This window comes from Varroa destructor, unplaced genomic scaffold, assembly GCF_002443255.2.
Source record: "Varroa destructor unplaced genomic scaffold, Vdes_3.0 BEIS01000003.1, whole genome shotgun sequence".
Classification (NCBI taxonomy): domain Eukaryota; kingdom Metazoa; phylum Arthropoda; class Arachnida; order Mesostigmata; family Varroidae; genus Varroa; species Varroa destructor.
In genome coordinates, this window is record NW_019211456.1 from 13,249,769 (window position 1) to 13,270,037 (window position 20,269).

General features: G+C 42.5%; 2 protein-coding genes across 3 annotated transcripts in view; one reads left to right on the forward strand and one right to left on the reverse strand.

The window, feature by feature from the left end:
• The window catches only part of LOC111248403 (protein Njmu-R1-like), a 60,462-nt gene extending 54,951 nt beyond the window's left edge, over window positions 1-5,511 (reverse strand). Inside the window, exons 1-3 of the mRNA XM_022800695.2 lie at window positions 5,319-5,511; window positions 2,571-2,675; window positions 2,029-2,123 (exon numbers count right to left, since the gene is read on the reverse strand). The gene's annotated coding sequence lies outside the window, so the exon portion shown is untranslated. The remainder of the gene's footprint in view (window positions 1-2,028; window positions 2,124-2,570; window positions 2,676-5,318) is intronic.
• LOC111248405 (glutamate receptor ionotropic, kainate 2-like) overlaps window positions 1-19,993 on the forward strand; it is a 315,895-nt gene extending 295,902 nt beyond the window's left edge. Inside the window, exons 19-20 of one of the 2 annotated variants that reach the window (XM_086985510.1) lie at window positions 1,550-1,861; window positions 7,823-19,993. The gene's annotated coding sequence lies outside the window, so the exon portion shown is untranslated. The remainder of the gene's footprint in view (window positions 1-1,549; window positions 1,862-7,822) is intronic. The other variant, XM_022800707.2, reaches the window with a different exon arrangement.
• The last annotated feature ends 276 nt before the right edge of the window (window positions 19,994-20,269 follow it).

The following is a 20,269-nucleotide window of genomic DNA, read 5'->3' on the forward strand; positions in this document are numbered from 1 at the left end:
TTATAACTGTGAATATCTATCGCCCCAAAGCGGAAATCCCACTTTTGACACAGTCGTTTTTTATAGCCGCTTCTTCAGGCTAGTCCTCGAATGATCGCAATCGTCGATCGCACTCGTGGAACGCCTTTGCCGATATCGTCAAAGCGGCTTGTTTCTGCTGTACAACGATGTCGTTTGAATCGTCTTATCAAGGCACAAGGAACACAACGTAATACTCGCTAGCGTGTTTAGACGTCTCATTATCTAGGACGGCTTGCTACTGAGTGAATGGGTTGAGTGAGCAGGTCGAGCGAAGTACAGGACTTTGTGGGCGCCCGTTACGGGACTTTCTCAGGTATCGATTTCCGAAGGCATTCCTCACATGCGCAAGAAACCACACAGCGTGTACACAATCAGTTGCTGAACGCCTGACAAAGAAAGCTGCAACGAAAAAAAGTTAACGTAAAAGACGCAGACATACGGACAGGAACTCGTTCAAACATCGATTTTGAGACAATGGCGGGACCAGCATTACGGTTCAAGCGTAGCTAAATTCGAAATCTGCAGCTCTTTCTCTTTGTATCACAGGGAAAGTGGAATCAATTAAACCAGTTTTATTATTAAAGTTCGGCAATGCAATCGTGCTCGTCGTGATCGTAGCTATAACGCTGCGTAGCGCTTTAAAGCGTTCGTTGTTTCGTAAACGGGAAAAATGAAACGATGTGTACTAATGCTGTCAAGTGATCACCATTATTAATATATGCTTATTTGATTTGTGATATGCGCCTTGTAGCTCGAAGTTCTACCATCGCTGTTTGTCGTTTCTTTTGAGAGAGCGAGTGTACCGCTGCATCAGTGAACGAGCAGAAAACAGAGTTTCTCCATGAAGTTGTATATTGTAAATGGCTAGAGCTTTCCTATGTTTTCTTTGAGAGTGCTCTTGAAAGGTTGAAAGGGGTGGAGGATCCTTTGACAGGCAATGATACAAAGATCCTAGAGTAGGCTCGGATGCCTTATGGACGTTAAGTGATTGAAACAAACCGACTAGAAACGGCGGTAGTAGGCCAGACCATACGCACTACCAAAAGCAGTAACAATGATGAGCATCTAACACGCATTTCTAAATAGATCATGATCATTAATAGAACGGTCAGTTGGATACGGTGAAATACAGCTTCGCTTTTTGAGGCCTAAAAAGTGTTAATTTTCTATAGCGGCTTAATTCGACAATGCGTTCTTGGACTGACCCAGACGATTACGCTATCGGTTTTTTGAGAATGGGGAATCAGCTTACCAGTACGAATAGGTGACACTTACAGATACTTTAATTTCTCGTCGTAATTATGTAGCTAAATATTGACCCCTTTCCAGCTTATGTTTTAAAATTTTCACTAACACCTATAAATTAACAAGTTGTATACGATGGTCATCTGACTGTGTCGAACTTTCCAGACGATTAGCAAATACTGCTTTCTGATTGTAAATTTCTATTTAGTGTATACTCTGCGTTCTGGAATAAGCGTATGATGACCTTTTTCCTGCTTTGTGTATTTCGTCAAATGTGCCGTAGAAGATCGCAGAAGCCTTACACTAGAGGAGGGTACACTAGGCCAAAAGGGGATGAGCAAAGGAGGGGTTTACTGTTTTGCGGAAGGTCAGCGATGCCAAAGACGGCCCCGTAAACGCCTCGAAGGAATTTGCAAACAGATAGCGGGTTATACCGAAACGATTTGGCTTGCCAGCGCACAAAAGTGGTCATTAAGTTTCTGTAGACCATCGAAGCGGCGGGCAAAACGGCTTACACGAACATTGACACGACCGAACAGTTGGAACAACGATGCTGGTTAATGCGCCGGCATATGACGTAACAGTAGCGTGCACCGTAAGTATTCCGTTTAAAAATTAGCGCACAAGTTGTTTACGATATTCTCAAGTTCGGACAGAGTGAATGAATATTTACTTTAGTGTCGACGTGATTGGCTAGTTAGATTTTGCAGACTATTTAATAGATAGAACAATTATAGTACATTGTACAGAAGATATGCTCACCTTACGGGTAAGTCATCGTCGTAGAGTGAAGTCTGCCATTCTTAGTTCTTCGTGAGAGTAGATACGATGCGGTGCCAATAAACAGTAATGAACAACTGGAATCACAAAAAGTGTGAGAAAGTAAGTAAGATTTTGATTATGTTCGGACAAGTTGAAAACACGACTATAAATGTCTTAACAAACGCTTTCTTTTTTTATGTGTATATATATATATATATATATGCGTTATAAGACTGGTATTATTGTAGGTGTTCAACTTTTCTCTTCAACTAACAGTCTACCGATATTATGACTAAACTCACCCGTGCAGTCAGCATACAACTTAATAATTTGAGCTGTTACGTCTGTTCTTGCGGCGTTAAAGTTCAGTCGGTTATTTTTATTTTCCGATTCAAGTCTACCGTTCGAAAGTATTTCACTAATCAAAAAATATCTGCGTCTGGAATGTGGAATTAATTTAGAGAGTAGCGCAGAACCACATTGCCGTTCGAAGCATGTAATTATGGTAAATGAGTTCTCTGTAAGTTATATTTAGTAAGTACCTTTGAACAGTGCAGCAGGTATTCGGTTGACTATGAATCAACGAACAAATGCTTCAGGAAACGATGAAGTGGCCGTTTACCTCTCTAGCGGGTTCGGTGATATACCTAAAAATGAAAATGACTTGAAAATTTAGGAATCGTTCATCTTAAGCATCTCATTGGGGTCGCTAGCTTTGCGCCAGGTACTATGTCCTGGTTAGAGCTAACCAAAAAAAAGGCAAACTTTGTCAGCGTTTGTCACCCTCTGTTCGACTAAGGTCATCCAACATCTGACAACTAGGAAGTTTATTGCATTTCATTTTCGTATAGTTCTTCGTCCATACACTTTCTCCACATAAAACAACCCAGCTTTTGACAAGCTGCCTCAAAGGTGTCTTTCAGAATAAGGTCCTACTGTGTTCCTGTATTGGTGCTACATAGCATTGTCGCTTGTATGTACAAAAAAAGTCATTCGTTTAACCGTCACCCGTTGGCTTGCTGTTTTGTGTACCTTCTTTAGGTAGCTCCCGCACTCACACCTACACCTTTCAGCACGCATTTACCGGCTTGACCTAAAATAGGTACGTTGTGCAATGACCTGACGGTAACTCGGCTAGACGCATCGTGGAACAGTTGAATAGCATCTTCCTAGGCAGTCGAAAGCATCCTGGACATGTAACGGGTTTGCAAAACCTGACTTGCTTTCCTGGGAGTAAAGTGATACCGGGGCTTCAGGCAGCTTCACTAGGCTTGTAGGTTAGGTTGAGGCCCAGGCGGCCGTGTCGTTTGTCCTCGCCTCCCTCTGCCTCCCAGAACCAAGGAAAGCAAGGACTCAGCAAGCACAAGCCGGCTAGGGAATAGGGGACGTCCGATATGGCCTGCGAGGCTCTGCGACGCCGTTTATAGGCCCGTCGGGTATCGTGAACAAGGTAATCTTATTGCTTCCAATTGAGACAGATACCGAAGGCGAGTTCGTGTGTCCCTATCGTTCCATGGTTGGATGCCATCCCGACAACCGTTTCGTCCCGAGCCCGACTAAGCTGACGAACCTAAGTCCAACAAGGATACTTTTGAGTGCACACGACCCGCTTACATTGCGATGTAAGACTGCATCCACTGGAGCTTTAATCTTAAAACATCTAGTAATTAATGAATGCAGCCACTCACGCACTCCGACGTTATATAAATATATACATCAAGTAGAAAAACACGAAAACGGCAAACTTCGGTGTCGTAAATTGAACGCAGTACGACCGTGGTCGTATAGGAAAACGCCTGTCATTTTGTTACGTTTTTGTCTAGCCCCTTTCGCCTTATCTACATTGGAAAAGTTTTGGGCAAGTTTTGATGTTACCGTTGATCTTTCGCAAACATACAGGCCCAGAGTTTTGACTTTACGATAATGTGGGAACAAATTCCAAAGGCCGGCTACCGAACGAGACTCTTAGATTGCTAGATATAGACTGCTCTATGTCATTGTGCTGGTGAATACTTGAGTGCATGTACGTAACAGTAGCAAGTGCAAGGGAGCGGCAGATCGCGGTTCATTGTGTCTCGGTCTCTGTATCGGATACGTATTGAAGGTCATCCATTGGTCGGCGCTCTCAGCCACAGCCGGGCCCCGTCACGTACGATCCTATGCCGCATAAGAACAAACTGCACGATTCGTTCTAAGCACTAACAAGAAGAACCAGGGTGCGAGTACGAGGCAAATAATAATAGTTCGGCACGACGTAGCCAAATGCCAGGGGGAGATAAAGGGCCGAATATCGTCGAAAAAAGAATAGGCACTTCGTGTTACTGTGCTTCGCGAATATGTATGATTGATGTTGAAAAAAGTAAAACTAACCTTTTATGCTTCTTTGACTCACTCATAGCAGAAGAAGAAAGCGGGTATTTGGGTGTATAGAAGCACTTCGTGGAGGCTTTTCGACCTACTCGTTATTTTTTGGTAACGGAAAAGAACTTTTACTGAGATTCTCCTGCCGTATCGATGGCAACCATAATACCGATTCTTCGAGTATGTGGCGTTTTGTACATCGGTGCTGCCAGATTGTTGTGTGATAGTTAGCAAGGTCCTCGTAAACCATGGTATAGGAATGCATGATCTTTCGACTGATTTACTCGCCCGTGCTAGATAATGCGCGTACCGCGCACACAGTGCATATTTGCAATTCCTGATTTTATCTCTAATTCGTCTTTGTTTTGTTTCGGTTTTTGGCAGCAAATCCCTTTCTCTCATGGCCAGGCCATTTGTCTGTTGGTCTGTCGCATGCTGCACCATTTGTGCGATGTATCTCTGGCCCTTGGCGACTCCATCGGTCGTCGTTACTCGGCTAAATATTAATGGACGGCGGAATGAGTTGCGAACAAATCGCAGGTCATCGCATGATGAACCATCGACCTCCGATGAAGCGATACTCTACGCGTTCATTACCTCTAGTAATAAAGTGGCTTTTACTGCAGCTTGCAACTGCTTTGGAAGTGACCAACGACTAATAACGCGACAATGCTTCTAGCATGGTTTACATTAGTTGGTATCAGCGTATCGCATCAGTGGGTTTATTCGTGCATGGGAATGAAGCGTTTTATTTCCTCCACTCATTCCTTTAATACGTGAGTTTGGGGGAACACGATGGCCGCCTTCACTTAGCACGATGTCAAGCAAGTCTACCATGCACGTAATGGCCAAACGAGTGTGACTTAGTAAATATTGTTGCTAGTTTATAGTCAGAATAATATGACGATTATATATAGCCTGCTACCTACCGGTTGATTTGTTCAGCGGCTTCCTACGTGCGTCCGGAAACAGTCGTAACCTGGTACTTCTGGACGCGTGAATAACAGCAGTCGCACTAGACGTTCTGGCAGAGTATAACTCGATTCATTCAAGTGAATCGACCGAGCCGATCGCTTATTCTTATCACGGACGCCAGGCACCTCAGATTAGAGGTCAGTGGTGCAGCCGACTACCAAGGATCAGCTTGATAATCTATGAGAAGTGCGGCGAACAGAGCAGTGAAGCAAAGCCACGAAGCTTGGAAAGTGCAGCAACTGAGAGAAAGAAAATAATGGCTTTTTTTACTTTTTCAAATATCCGAGAGTTTTTAGTTGTTCGATTCTCTATGGATATTCCACGAACCTTGGGCCAACGTAGCGTAGTCATACTATGAGAGTTAACGTCATCCTTGAATAACCCTGTTACGGTCTTCCGACAATGAGCGCGGCTGACAAGCAACGGGGCTAAAGTTTGACTCTGGCATTGCTTCTACTCAGGGCTGGCTGCCGAGGATCAAGAGCCATGGACCAAGGAACACTAACACGAACCGGCGCTGTCTGGCTTAGGTCGTAGTCGGGCAAGCCTTTGGCCGATCCAATCGTTCCCCCGCTGGCCTGGTATTTTCCCGTCAGCCTGCGGGCTTCATATGGATAGTAAACACCAAAATCCCATCTCGCTGTGGTCATCTCATCATCAGCAAAAGGAAAACGGGCCAATGGGCTGCCTTCTGTGGATGCATCCAAAGAGGAATCTATGCGTTGCTGAAGCAAGGCTTCTTACTGCTGGCGATGCGGGTAGCAGTGAAGAGCGTAGAAGCAAAAGCCCCTGCAGCTGCAGTAACATAGTCAGTCGTTACTAACAAGCAAGAAGAATGGACACAATCGAGAGCTATCCCGGCTGGACGGCGACTGTGTGCTTCCTATTTGGATCGCATCCCAAATAATGATATCGTCGAGATCCTCCATACGGTGCTCTCATCCTTCCAGCAGCAGCCCTTCTTTTTCGTGCCGGAACTCTCGCTTAAGGCTTGGCGCGCTGAAGGGACTAGTAGAAATAGCGGCAGGTAAGGCGGCACCGACATTGGTAGTAACGGCGAGATCGACGCATTGCTGAACCCCACGTTCTATCCGGTAGATATTTTCTTCAACCATCGTCAATTTTTCCTTGTACCCCGAGTAGATTGTTTCGCGGAGAGGGGATCCGCTGGTGTGAGTGAGCAGAAGAAGAATACAACTCATTGTCATTTGCGTTAATTACGAAAATTCTGTAAAAATGTTACTGCACGTTCAATATTTTATTGCGACTCTTTGATCTGATCAGATAATCGAGAGTATAAAGGTTTTACACTTGGCAAAAATAGAAATCCAATGGAGCTTTTATCCCTTATAAAGAATATTCGGACAAATAGCCGGCCGGTAATGAATACTTATGGCGAAAAGGTGTTTGAGAAGAAGGTGATCTCAAGTACAGCCATACTGTAGGCGGAAAATAATGTAATAAATGCAACAAGACATATGGGTGAAGCGGCGGCAAGAGCACCGATTAAATTTTTCCTCATCCAAGAGCGGGTTTTTCGAGCCGTGCGCTCGAACTCAGCACCATGTTAAAGGTTTAGATATTGTTCTACGTATGACCTTTCAGAAATATCACAACTGTTGACGAAAAATGGAAAAATTAACGCAACTTTATATAACCAGCTTAATTTAACTTATTTATTTTTTTTTATTTATTATTTAACTTAAAAAAAAACAAAACTGGTTTTATTATCAGTCTTGAAGAGATATTTTTACACAATAACGTAGGAGTTATGTACTGTTCTTAAAACGTGCCAGCTACGTATGATTACAGCATATACTATAACCGCCTGTTGATTGCTAAAATAAAATTAAATTGAAATTAAGCTATCAATTCGACGAACTCGTTTATGGGGCTATTCTCACTACTCTGCATTTAGCGAAACCTTGTATGTGTCGCTCGAAGATCGGGAGGCAATTTGTGCTCGAGTGTGAGTGTTTCTGCCGAATTCTCAAAATCCGGAAATAGTTTGCAATGAAATTAAGAAGCAGTTTAGCCTGGTTTGTTCTTACTGAGTCAGGAAGTAACTTGAAAAAAAATTATGAATCGAATTTATATAAAATAGAGGCTTTACCTTTGTCCTAAACTCTATGTCCGATAGTTATTGTGAAGCGTTGCAACTAAACTGTTAACGCAACGCCAAGGTGAGCTTATCATCCGTAGGTCGTCACGATAATAGAATAGTCGTATTCTATGCGAGCTCTCCCTCTTTTTGACATCGAGCGCAAAAAACAACCCCACACGAGTACGTATACAGAAGTGACTGTTATAATTAATAGCCCTAAAGATTACATTGTTTAGTAGCGATACAGCAAAATTTCGTTTTGTTGTTGACTTTGGCATTCCATCTTCAGTTTACCGTAATCTGACTGTTTCTTCCTCTATGTCCTTTCCTGTCTTTCATTTCCTACTGCTCCAGGAAAACTGCTGTGAGTCAGGGGAAGTTCGTGCGCGAGCGATTCGCTTCAGAGGGACAACGGACACCAGTGGAGGTAGTCCTGTTCATGACCGAACCAACTCCAGAGATCCGCGCAGCTGTCCTTTGCACCATCGGGAACGTTCCGCTTCTCGAGAGAGAGCCATGCCCGCAGACAATGACAGTTAGCCCCACCAATCGGCCGTTCCGGGCAACTACTACCTAAATGATGCAGCGAACAGGAACCAACAGGACGATAACAGCATCAGTGACCACCTCTACGCTGACGATGACGACGATAGCAACAACAAAAACGGAAACATCAGCAGTAACAACAATGGAGAAATCCACATCTCCCAGTTCCTGGACGGACAAAAAATTCAAGCTTTTGCCAGCACATACAAACTGAATGCTACTGGCCAAATCGAACTTGAATTCGGCGAAAGTACACACCTAATACTAATTCTACCACCGTTTTCACGAGAAACATCACACCGATTTGCCACAGCGCTCGTTATCGCCGTAGCGTAATATCCTCAGTATCTGAAAAGGACGATCCTCAAGGACAGCACGAAAACCAGATCATGGCCACAAATAAGTTGCTTGATAATGAAAACAATAATAATAATAATGATAATAGCAGTAATAAATTGAAGTTGCTTGATGTGATGATGACAGTCACAATAATAAAAAGAGAATTTTGACGAAAAAGCCGACCAAACTAAGACCGGCTTATGTGGTCGACACCATTTGCTCAAGACGATCCTGACCACGCGAGCGTAGATACGTTACCACGGCGACAAAAGTATTCATGTGCGCTCAGCTTACGAGGAAGTTGATCCTTGCCTGTAAGATAGCGTTAAGTTGACATTTACCTATTAGGTCTACATGGCTGTGATCGAACGATAACGGAGAAAAGCAAGAAAATCGAGTAAAGGAAACCTAGCTAATTTAACCGTTACAACTGTTGTTTCTGCACAGAACACAGACAGAGGCGCCATAGAGCAAAAAGCGTTGGTGGCGCTGGCATTGATTTTTAGGGGGCGTTCATGGCCGCCATGTGTGTGACACGCTCCTCAGCACTATGCATTATGTAAGCTAATGGTAAAAATAATAATAGCAGGATGTACGTCGTCCACCCAATGATGTACAAAATGGAAAATATGACAGAATCAATATGAAATTAAGAAAAAAAAAATAGAACACTATTGATACTCACGGCAAAGCTAACAATAACTGATGATAACAGTGATTTTAAGGTGAGACCAAAATTAATACTACAGATCTTAACGGCTGCAACCACACGAAAACGTGTCTGACATATTGATGATCATTGAACAGTAATAGTATGATCTATGATTTTCGACCAAATCTATATACAAACAAATGCAGACTGTGTTGCTGAACAAAATCAACAGAATGACATCTTGCGACAAAGGAAAAAGTGAGGAAAAGATTAAAATGCGGTGCGATCGTTTACTTTGCAAAAGATACTACGTTTTTCATGACGAAAGAAATTTAGCTATCGTTGCCAGTTGCTGCAAATGTGCTGGTCCGACACTATAGGTGTCCCTGCGGCTAACATTTTCATCGATCCGTCTCCCTGGCTTCTCTTCTACGGGTAGAAGTTGGTCGCATTTCGTATGTATTAGATAAACATCTATGGCAAAGTAAACTGCATACATGATATAACAGTGCATGCGGAAAGCTAGTGGCTTGCTGACAAGCGGCAACAATCGAAAGGAAAATGTCCACGAGTGGAGAACGAAGGCGGGAGAAAACGTATATGTAACGATATAGGTAATACATCCTATAGAGTGATGAAGAAAGAAAACAACTCATGTAAATGCCTTGCCGAAAATGCGTCATAACGGTAACCTAGCGTCGTTACAAACAGAGAACGTCTGCGCTAATACAAACATTAAAACTAACAGTAAAAACAATTATTATAGAATAAGATGGGAAACTAATTTACTTTATGTAAACAACTAATAAATGTCACTAATGGTAATGGTAACGAAGGCATAAACATAGAAGGGTAAATATTACAACACGAAAGCTGGCGAAACAATACCGGACGGCAGGTAAGCTAAGCCAAGTATGAATTGAAACAAGAAAGTACGACACCGGACAGATATCGATAACAGCGCTGATAAAAAGGTACGGTGTTATTAAATACGAACCTCGGAGTCAGTGAAGGATAGGATTGTAGAGATATTGGCTTAACGCTGCATTTCCCTATTACTAGACTGATTGACCGCGGAGCTTCAAACAACTACAATAGTTTCGTATGTGTATAGGGTGTGCCTTAGTGACGCATGTGAACGCATACAGGCTTCGCAATCTAAACACTAACCCGTTACGTTGGCGGCGATGCTTCTTCCTCTCAGTTGGTGGAATATCGTAACTCGCCGGAAAGACAGCCGAGGATACGGTTTTATCTTGAAGAAAAGCGCAGACCGTCACGATCTGATTTCTTTTCCGTTTTAAGTCACTTTGCGATTAGCGGTTGTATTAACCGATACCAATTGGCAAAAGTGGTTTTATCCCTGAACGGCAGGCAATCCATGCAAAAATGCAAGATGATTAGGCGCAGCCGTACGGAGAGACCTTTTAGGTATTAAGAGCTGGTCTTCTGTTCCAAATTCATATCTTGACTCTGCCTAGAGACACGTGCACCTAATTGAAACGCGACAAGATAATGATCGAACGTAGCTACTAGTAAACTAGTTAATTTTAGTCCGACAAGCCTATACAGAAATTAACTGCCACTTCTAAATATTCGTACACGTTTTTAAAGTTCTAGTATTTAATTAAACCAAATGTCCCTATTAATAGACGCAAAAAAGCCTTGACCTCTGCAGAAATTATAAAAACATCATGATCGCTTGTAATGACGATGACTCACAGCTCTGGATAATATCGTTTCGCACTAATGAAGAAGCTTCGACGAATGACAAATTCTTTGTTCCTTATTGCTAGTATTACCACTACACTCTCTAATTAGGATCAGCAGTAACATGTTACTCACTAAATTTCGATGAAGAGTAAAAGTTTGTCGTGAAAAGATAAGCCCTTGAACGCGAAACACAAACATTTAAAGAGCCTTTCTTAGTTCGTCCAGGCCTGGCCCGCGTCGCGCCCCTTTTCTCTCTATGCATGTATGTACAACACTATACTATCGACTATTAGGAGGAGCCAGAAACGAAGGCGTTTTTGTAAAAAGCTCGAGACGAGCAAACAGTCGATCACGATAACAATGAACATACGATGTATAACGAAGCCTCAACTGTTTTTTTCTAAATGTGAGCAAGTCGGGGGAAAAGCGGAGCAAGCGACACGAAAACCAAGTAGGAAATCGCTCGAAAATGACGATCCGATGACATTAGATGAATGCACAACACTCATCCGACAATCGGCATAGCCTCTCAAATGAAGACGCTGACGATCGTAGCAAATATACTGATCATAGCGGAACTGTTAACAGATTGTAACTAGGCTAGTTCCAGAACTAGAACTGTACAGCGGAAGTTGGACAAACATAGCCTGCGACAAATACGGACAAAACGGGCAGACCGAATGAATCCGAGAGATTCCTTGATGACAGAAATCGACTAACTTAAAACGTAGATCAAACTTAAATGTAATATATAGCGTATAATAGTAACTATGAATGAGGCATAAAGCTAGCCAAATCACTGACAAAGTTCCTAGTAACACTTCATCGACCTAAGTATAATCGGAAGTTGTTTTTGTGTACTCGCAATGATGCTGTAATTCAACAATGAATTCTAGCTGATTTATCGAGGTGCGGTAAATTCGTATCGGATGCATTCTTGTATGGAAAAAAATCATGGGTTTTTATTGCGGATTACCTGGTTTCGTTCAACTAAACTCTAAAACCTATTTAGACATTCTCTAATTTTACCATTTTATTCAGTGATAATAATCAATGTCCACCAGAACTAGTCCACCGCAGCTGTGAGAATCTCATTTATCGTAAATCAAATCAGAGACATTTCCTGAAAGTAGGTTAAATTTTGATGCCCATCGTTTTACCAGAAGGGGAGCCTGGAACGCTACACATAAGCCTTATACCGAGTCGGAAGTGACCTGACTTTTAGAGGAGCACCTGATACTCGAGTACTTTGAATTGAACATCGTGTACAAATTGTACAAAAACACTGCGAGAGGAGACACAAGTAAAAAATGTTTCTTGCCTACCAATATTATATGAAAATTTTAACCACCCCCATTATCGTTCATTGCTCAATGGCGGGAGAGGATAGAGCAAAAATGATCTAAAAGGTATTATGTGAAAAACAAGAGCAACGAAGGGTGTGCGAGAACGGAAGAGCGAGAGCGAGAGAGAGAGAGAGAGAGAGAGAGAGAGAGAGAGAGAGCGAGCGAGTTGCTTTTGCCAGATGGTGACATTTTAAGAAGCACACTTAACAAAGAGCAGTGCTCCAATACATACTACCACCATAATGATTGTATTAATCAAGCAGAAATGATATCGACGTAAACATATTACTCTACTGAATGTCGTTAAAAATACAGGGCAGTGTCCACTATGTGGTTTGTTGACCTCCCACATATTTCGCTAGGTATTGTCGCTGTATTGTATTGCGACAATCCCTATCTGCTTTATATATGTATGTATATATATATATGTATAAGTATATATATATATATATGTATAAGTATATATATATATATATATATATAAAATGGATAGGGATATTCGTGCACAATAAGGACAAAAATACATTAGCTCATGGATGGGCCATGCATAGAACGGAAAAAGGTCACAATCGCAGGGACATTTTAGTCGGTCTACGCACTTGAAGATGCAGCAACTACAGACGCATAAAACAGAGAAACTTTTGATTGACAGACACACATACGACTAACACACACTAACCCTGAAAAGATGTGAATGACAGTACCACAGGTAGTACATAAAAAGCATAAACTTAAGAAAAATTACGCACTCACCTACGATGGTAGCACATTTTACAACAGGAACGACCTTTTTCGACAGTGATTATAACAATAGACATCCGGCAAAAATAATAACAGCAGTTGTATACGTGCATTTTGAAAAAGGTACTCACAGAGCCATACAGAAATTCCTAGATCCGGCCCAACTCAACCGTCATCGCCACGGGAAATAGAGACATGAACATACCTTCCGCTTGTCGATTTCTTGCCAGAAGCTCCCAATCGAAAGATGCGATATCGAGGGCTGAAATTGGGGCATCCGGTAGATAGCAGCAATCAAGCCGAAAAGACGCCCTGTCCACTCAAGCGTTGACCGAAACGAATAACAACGTAAGGACCAAATATTGGTGAGAAGCGAGAATATGGCACGACGCGGGAAGTCTGTTAATACCTAGTCCAGACGGTACACTAGCTCATAACCGGCTGTATGCATAAACAGAAAAATAAATCAATCTTTTTATCACTGAATATTAGAAGAGCGCTCTGTGAATTTGAGAGCGAAGTTCTTGAAAGGATTATCACTAGGATCGTTCAAGAAAATCCATAGGCGGTCAATGTGTTTCGTTTTTAAGGGCTTCAACTTTTCAGTACTATTATAGGCGTGCAACAATTCACACGTAGCAGTTGCTCTGCAATATAATGAGTGTTATCCAGAGTCAGTTTGTCGTTATCGAATACGAGGTCAGCACAGGCGTAGAACAACCGAATGCAGTCTGCTGCATTACATCATCTAAACCATCCGAAGGACAATTTCATCATACGTGAATAGGTCAGCCTCGGTGTTAGCGCTAAACTACCGTGGGATCATTCAATGCAGTCAATACTACATGCCATATTTATTGAAGCAAAGGTTACTTGCCTCATATGTAAACTTAACGAGTCTGTAACAGTTACCGCCTGCGGTTATCCGAAGTCTTCACCATCGACCCGTGTTACACAGAGCACCCGTAAACACCACAGTCCTATGTGAAACTCAGCCAGTTTCTGTCCGGCCGACTAACAAACTTCATACGCGCGTCTCTATACCACTGCAACCGTCATATTGTATAAATACGATTGCCGTCGACCACTGTATATCGCTACATATGGAACGAACGATCGATCGATCGTCTCCTTCCATTTTTTGTTCGACCGGTTTCGTCCTATCCATCACCACTGGCTCCTGAGCAGTTATGCATGTTGACCGCTAAAGAACCATGTATCTAACACACCATCTGGAAATCATAGGGACTACTATGACAGCAAAAACTCCAACGGACAACAATAATAACACTAAAATACGATCAACAACAGTTTATTAAGACCAACATCATATGATCGATGGATTGATACTGTTTATTAATTGCAACACCCAAATTTGACCACCGTTCTCGCGCTCTCGCTGCTATGTTGTCGTAACTTCGACCTTCAGACTAAGGCAATGCTAAGCTCATGCTGAATACGTATCCAGTTAGGATTGCGATATTGCCACGGAAGCTTTTGTCGCTAGAAAAACAAGCCTATATAGATAGTTGAATGGAGGAGTGAACATTAAGTTCGGTCTAGGTCTGTGGGTGCGTTAGGAATTTGTTTACAATCAGATTTTTGTTGTCACCAGTCCACTTTTGATTACTGTTATAGATTTTGATTTAAGTTAAACTTGTGCCATGTCTCTGCCGCATACCTCATTACGACTAATCGTTCCACTTGAAGTTAATGTGGCTTCCTGCTCCTTGTGAGCCAAGGAGCGAGTGATAGCGCTGTTCGACGACTCGGGGGCTATTGTATCTAATTAAATTGGTGTGCGTGTTGTACCTTTGCGTTGTGAAATAAAAAAATCTTACTGTGTGTTCAATGCCGCGGATAGCCGAGCTGGTCCGGCGTGATAAGCACTCTTTATACTAAGCGATTGTGAAGTGTGGGAGAAACCAAGAGGAGAAGTACAAGGAAGGAAAAAAACCGTAACGGTAAAGAAATGAATTACCTTTCAAACGCCGTTGTTTTGTCGATGATTTCCTAGCGTTTCCACCCGCATTGTGCTCATTCCTTGCATTTTCCGTTGATTCTGCTATCTCTACAGGAGCTACGCCTCCGACAACTAATCGATTCCGCTTTATTTTATCTAACACCTGTTCTAACGCTGTCTCCTTCTCTATGTCTGTATATTTATCTACGTTTATCTGTCCGTTCAGCTACAGCAGCAACGATTTCTATCAATAGCATTCGGTTGCAGCAGGTTTTATTGAGACATCCGAGGCGTGGCAGTCAGCGACAATTACAGAATTTGTGAGCAGGTCATGGGTATGTCTGTGTGTAATGCCACTTCTGCTCAGCCAGCTAGGCTGCCGCCCTCAGATGGAGCCCCTTCAGCCGGAGCACGGTATCTGTATTCCACAGTCAGCTGTCAAGCAAGTAAACGAAACTTACAAATTCATTGTATACGCTGTCATTCGATGTTCTTTGAGGCACGTACGCAGGTTTGCGTGTCAATGTCCCGTTCGAATGTTTTTTGGGAGTCTGGTAAGGGCTACTCATGACTAAACATAACTGTCTTTATCGCAGCTTGAACTGGGCATTCTCTGACGTAGTGCGACTACGGTCTTCCTGCTGTTTTTAACATGTGCTACCGCGGCTGCTGTGCCTTTACTTCGTCGATTTGTGCCCGTGGCTTCTGCGTATAGTGAACTTCTTGTTCTTCATTTGTTCTCAGCTATAATCCTATCGGCTGAGTAAACGAGCGCGAGCGGTGCTGTCTCAACACGTATACTTTCTGCTTGCAAACTACCTTGGCATATTATTATCGGTGAGCAAAAAAAAGCTGCGACCGCTACAATGGAAACTGATATATCCTTGCCATTCAACCCGCTTTGAAACTTGGAAACTACTTTATTAACTTGCTGCTAGCTTCGAAGTTAGTAAGTAATGATTTTGGTGCGGCTTTGATTTCGACAAAGGGTTCGAGATGAGTCTTGCAACAAACCACTTGTACTGGCTGTTCGCCGACGCACCAGCAGACAATGACGCTAGCATATTGTACTACTAACGTAACATACTTCGATACATCGTAATAAACAGTTGCAGAACAGAACAGATATTTCAAGAATAACATACCCAAAGAGCGAGTCATACGCGACATAAGAAAGATAAATCTCAAAGAGTGACGCGAATAACCGTACCGGACAAGTACGGTAAACCACCAGCGCTCTACGGGCAGATAGCACGCGGAACATATTTGAATGCAGCTAACAGTAAAACGAATCAATCGTATCTAAATAGGACCACACAAACAAGTTAGGTAACAACTGACACAGCATCGCGGGATAGCATTAGCCAACAGGCTGCTGTATGTGGTCACTAGGGCGACAGATATAGGACACACGATAAGTTTGGCCTCGAACATGCTGCCGGTTGATTTACGTACGACCCGACGAGCTAGGTACATAAATGTGACCAATAAAGGAACATAAATTCAGTCTGCTCTAACAATGATATCCTCCTGCACACTTCGCTACGCGAAATGGGCGACGCAACGCGATCTTAGAAGATCTTAAAGCACAACTATTGAATGAGTAGGCGAGCCACGCAAACTTGCAAGGTTGCACATGCCTCACCACGATGCACCTCACGCATGTAGACTAACGGTGACAGGTCCTGCACCGATACGCGCTTCTGCTCAGCAACAGGGTTTTAAAAAAAAACACTTAATAGAACAGCAGGTTACTTGACACGCAGCATAAACAGTGACTTATTCGGGGCTCCCTCTAATACTTGCAGTGCAGCTCTTGCAAGACAGGGCCCCGAAGACGTATATGCACGTGATACACGCTCAATGAGAAAACTTTTTGTACAAATTTGAAAACTGCTTCTTCAAAACCATGGTGGCTCAATCAGTAATTGAACACGATATAAATGGTATGGATATTGGCGTCGATGTCTATTATAGAGATGGTCTGATTCATTTAAGGATAAGCTATATATCTTTGATCGCAAATCCATCATTGCCTGACTCACACTGAGAATTTTTTGACCCACCATGAGGATTCCTCAGCGCTTCTATAGCCTATCTAAGCAATTGAAATAGCAGGGTCAAAGCAAGCATTTCAAACAACGCCAATAGGAAACAATCAACAATAGCCGACGGACAATGAGGGTCCACAAACGACCGCGATCGACCGGAATAGTTCGGTCACATAATGATGAATCATGCTGATACACTTCTGCTATAACCAGCGTTCAGTTAATAACAAAACTATAAGAAGTTTATTGTCTGAGCAGACCACGTGTAACTAAAGCTACTGTAATGATCATGCTACGACTACTTATAGTCTTACTATATTTATACCTCTCCATTTGGAATACGCTTAAGCAATAGACGAACGAAACAAACAAAGGCAACGATGACTAATTAGAACAAAGCAAAAATATACTTACTATACTGTAATTGAACGACTCTGCTATGACCGATAGGATTTACTTCGAGCGAAGTTCAGTCCTTGTAGATCCGAGCCAGCTGATATTGCGACACCGAGACAAAGGTTAACTATCTACATTTTGACAAGCTATCCGGAAATCTCCATCCAAGCTCGATCACTTTATCAACCGGGAGTCCACACCGCCAAATGATTCTAAAGTCCACCGAACTTCCAATAGAAACGCAAATCTCTTGAGGAAGTGGTGGGATAATGTTCGGAAGGACGGAGTCGGGCAGCCTCCGCCCGGGGCCGCCAGCGGATCAGTTTGGTTGTCGCTTGCGAATCAGGCACCGCAAGCGACAGCCTCGTACGCGCGGCCCCAGCATAAAACGGCATGCCACCAACAGCCCAGAAAATGCCCAAAAAAAGAAAGGTGAATACTGTCCGGCGTTGCATTTGCACAGAAGTGGCAGCTGTTTTGATCCATAATATCCACCTGATACGTAGCTGCTGAATGTCACTATGGACGTCAAAGGAATGAACGACACCAAATGACCATTACGGCTAAATACTACCCTAAGGAACGCCTTCCTACCTGTCACCTGTCAAAATCCTAAAATCGTTATGGCTACAAACTAGGAAAAAAGGGTCAGCCGCCGTTGTCACTAACTGGGTTACTCCGACACAAACAGACGTCACACCCCACATAAGTGAAATGAACGTCCGACGCAATGACGCGTAAAGCAGGAAAAAAACGCCACCAAGCTGTCTCCAACGACGACACGGTAGACACTTTTATTTTAATCGCTTCAGGTTGTCAATCGAATTAATTGCGCCTACTATCGGTTCACTAGCAAATACACCCCCTTTGCAAAATCGCATACAGCTAAAACGATCCGCAGTTACAAGTCTATAAGGTAGAGATGTACGGCCGTTTAAAATAAGATTCTAATGGGAGTAGATGGAGATCCACCAGTTTGATTGCCTGATAATAATAACAGTGGTTGGTAGGCTGCAACAATGTTATACTGAGACTCATATAGTGAGGTATTCGTATCCAATCAGCGACGTTCGTTATAACACGACAGGAGTGCAACAGCACTAGCCTGCATCATAGATCTTCATGACAAAACGGCTATTAAGAAACTGCTATAAATATACAGGAAGTAATTTAGAATTTTATATATTATTTACACAGACATGTTTTCAAGGCCATCTGTTTGTCGTGACAATAACAAAACACCATCATTACAACTCCTATAGAAAAGACAGTGGTCGAAACGAACGCGAAGCTCGCCGGATCTTTCAAGTAATTCATATGTGTCTAAGGGAAGTAGACAAACCTAGCGTGGACAGCATGTGGTCGCCAATAAGCACGAAAGATGATTGGGTGTGAGATTATGGCCTTCGAGTCGATCTCTGCACAGTCGCCTGATGGTCGTTTATTCGCATACAAGCACCCATAGTTGCCAGGCCAACAGAGCAAGACTACTGAGGCCACACCAGTTGTTACGTCCTGTAATCGAGCGGTCCTGGCAGGACAACAGCGGCAGCAAATAAAAGCCTATTGTTAATGCAAGACACATTTCGATGTGATATAATACGAATAACGCTAAAAAGAGTCTAGTTAGGACATATTTGTCTGTCTCTAGTAGGACAACGCATGTCATGCCATGTCGGTGGTCATGTTAAACAGGTAACTATGAAGAGATATGAGTTTGTCCGGCAATTTTGTGACATCCTAATGTGATGAGACTCCTTAAATGATGCCGATTTTGAGCGACGAAGACGAGAACGTAAATACTGACACTCTCAGATCGGGCATCAGTTCTAACAGAACGCATACGAATGAACTCACATTGTTCAGCTCGATTGTATTTCTCTAACCGCCGACGTATCGCAACACACAGACGTCTATCGTACGTCCACGATGATCTGAGGTACGCATTGCTAACAATAATTACTATGACGATTATGATAATACCTATAATTAAATGAAAACTAAAGCAGGCTGAAGTATACGATGTATGCTAGATGATTACGAGTCGAGTGTGTCCAACACGATGTAACCGTTGAATTACTGCGATGCTAAAAAGGTAACCCTTATAGGGTGCCGAACGCTATATATAGGGTTAAATGATGATGCAGAAAGCATTATATTATTGTTGCCAATAGTAGGTTGAAAACAACGCGTGAGGCTAGACTAACCGCTACTGAGAACGAACTATGCGAAGTTTAGCATCAAACATACATGCGTGCATACATACGTAGACTTGCGCTTTTTCATTGCGCATACCAGCTGGTACCGCATCGAAATCGTGCAGTATTGGCAACGTTGTTGTGTATATAAATTACAGTTAGTGCTATTCTTAGTAACAAAGCTACAATACATTAGCTCCGATACAGCCGCAGCAGCAGCAGCAGCAGCAGCAACAACAAACAAACTTCTCATAAGATGGATAAATCTATAACCGACAAACTTAAAAATTATTACCACAACAAACAACAATGCTATTATTTCAACAACGACCACCACCACCACCACCAAAAAATAGGTGGCGGTGCCTAACGCTGAAGTTAGATATACCGAATACTAACTAAGACGCATGGAAAATAAAAAAATAAACAACAGTGGGAAACTGTATAGTTACATACGATACGAATAAACTGTATCGAGACAACTCGTTGTTGAATAGTATTCATATTATAAAGCAATGCTAATATTATTAATAAACTGATAATAAATTATTACATAATTATTAAGAATAGTTAAAACAAATGCTGTTGATTACTATCGTTACTGATCATAATTATAATGGTTGTAGTGGAATGGAGCCCACAGCGACAGTTAGTTGACCTACTCCGATTGCCGCACCCGGCATAACGATGGGGGTTCGATGCGCAGCGTACCTCCGCACGTCTGCTTTCCTATAGACACGCGAAAGTCATCTCAGTAGCCTCTTCGAATCACTCGTGGCCATAGTAGGGTAAACTTGTTTTTTTTTTCTATTAGAACGTCCCAGTAGCTCCATTACTTGCATTCAGCATCTGTTAC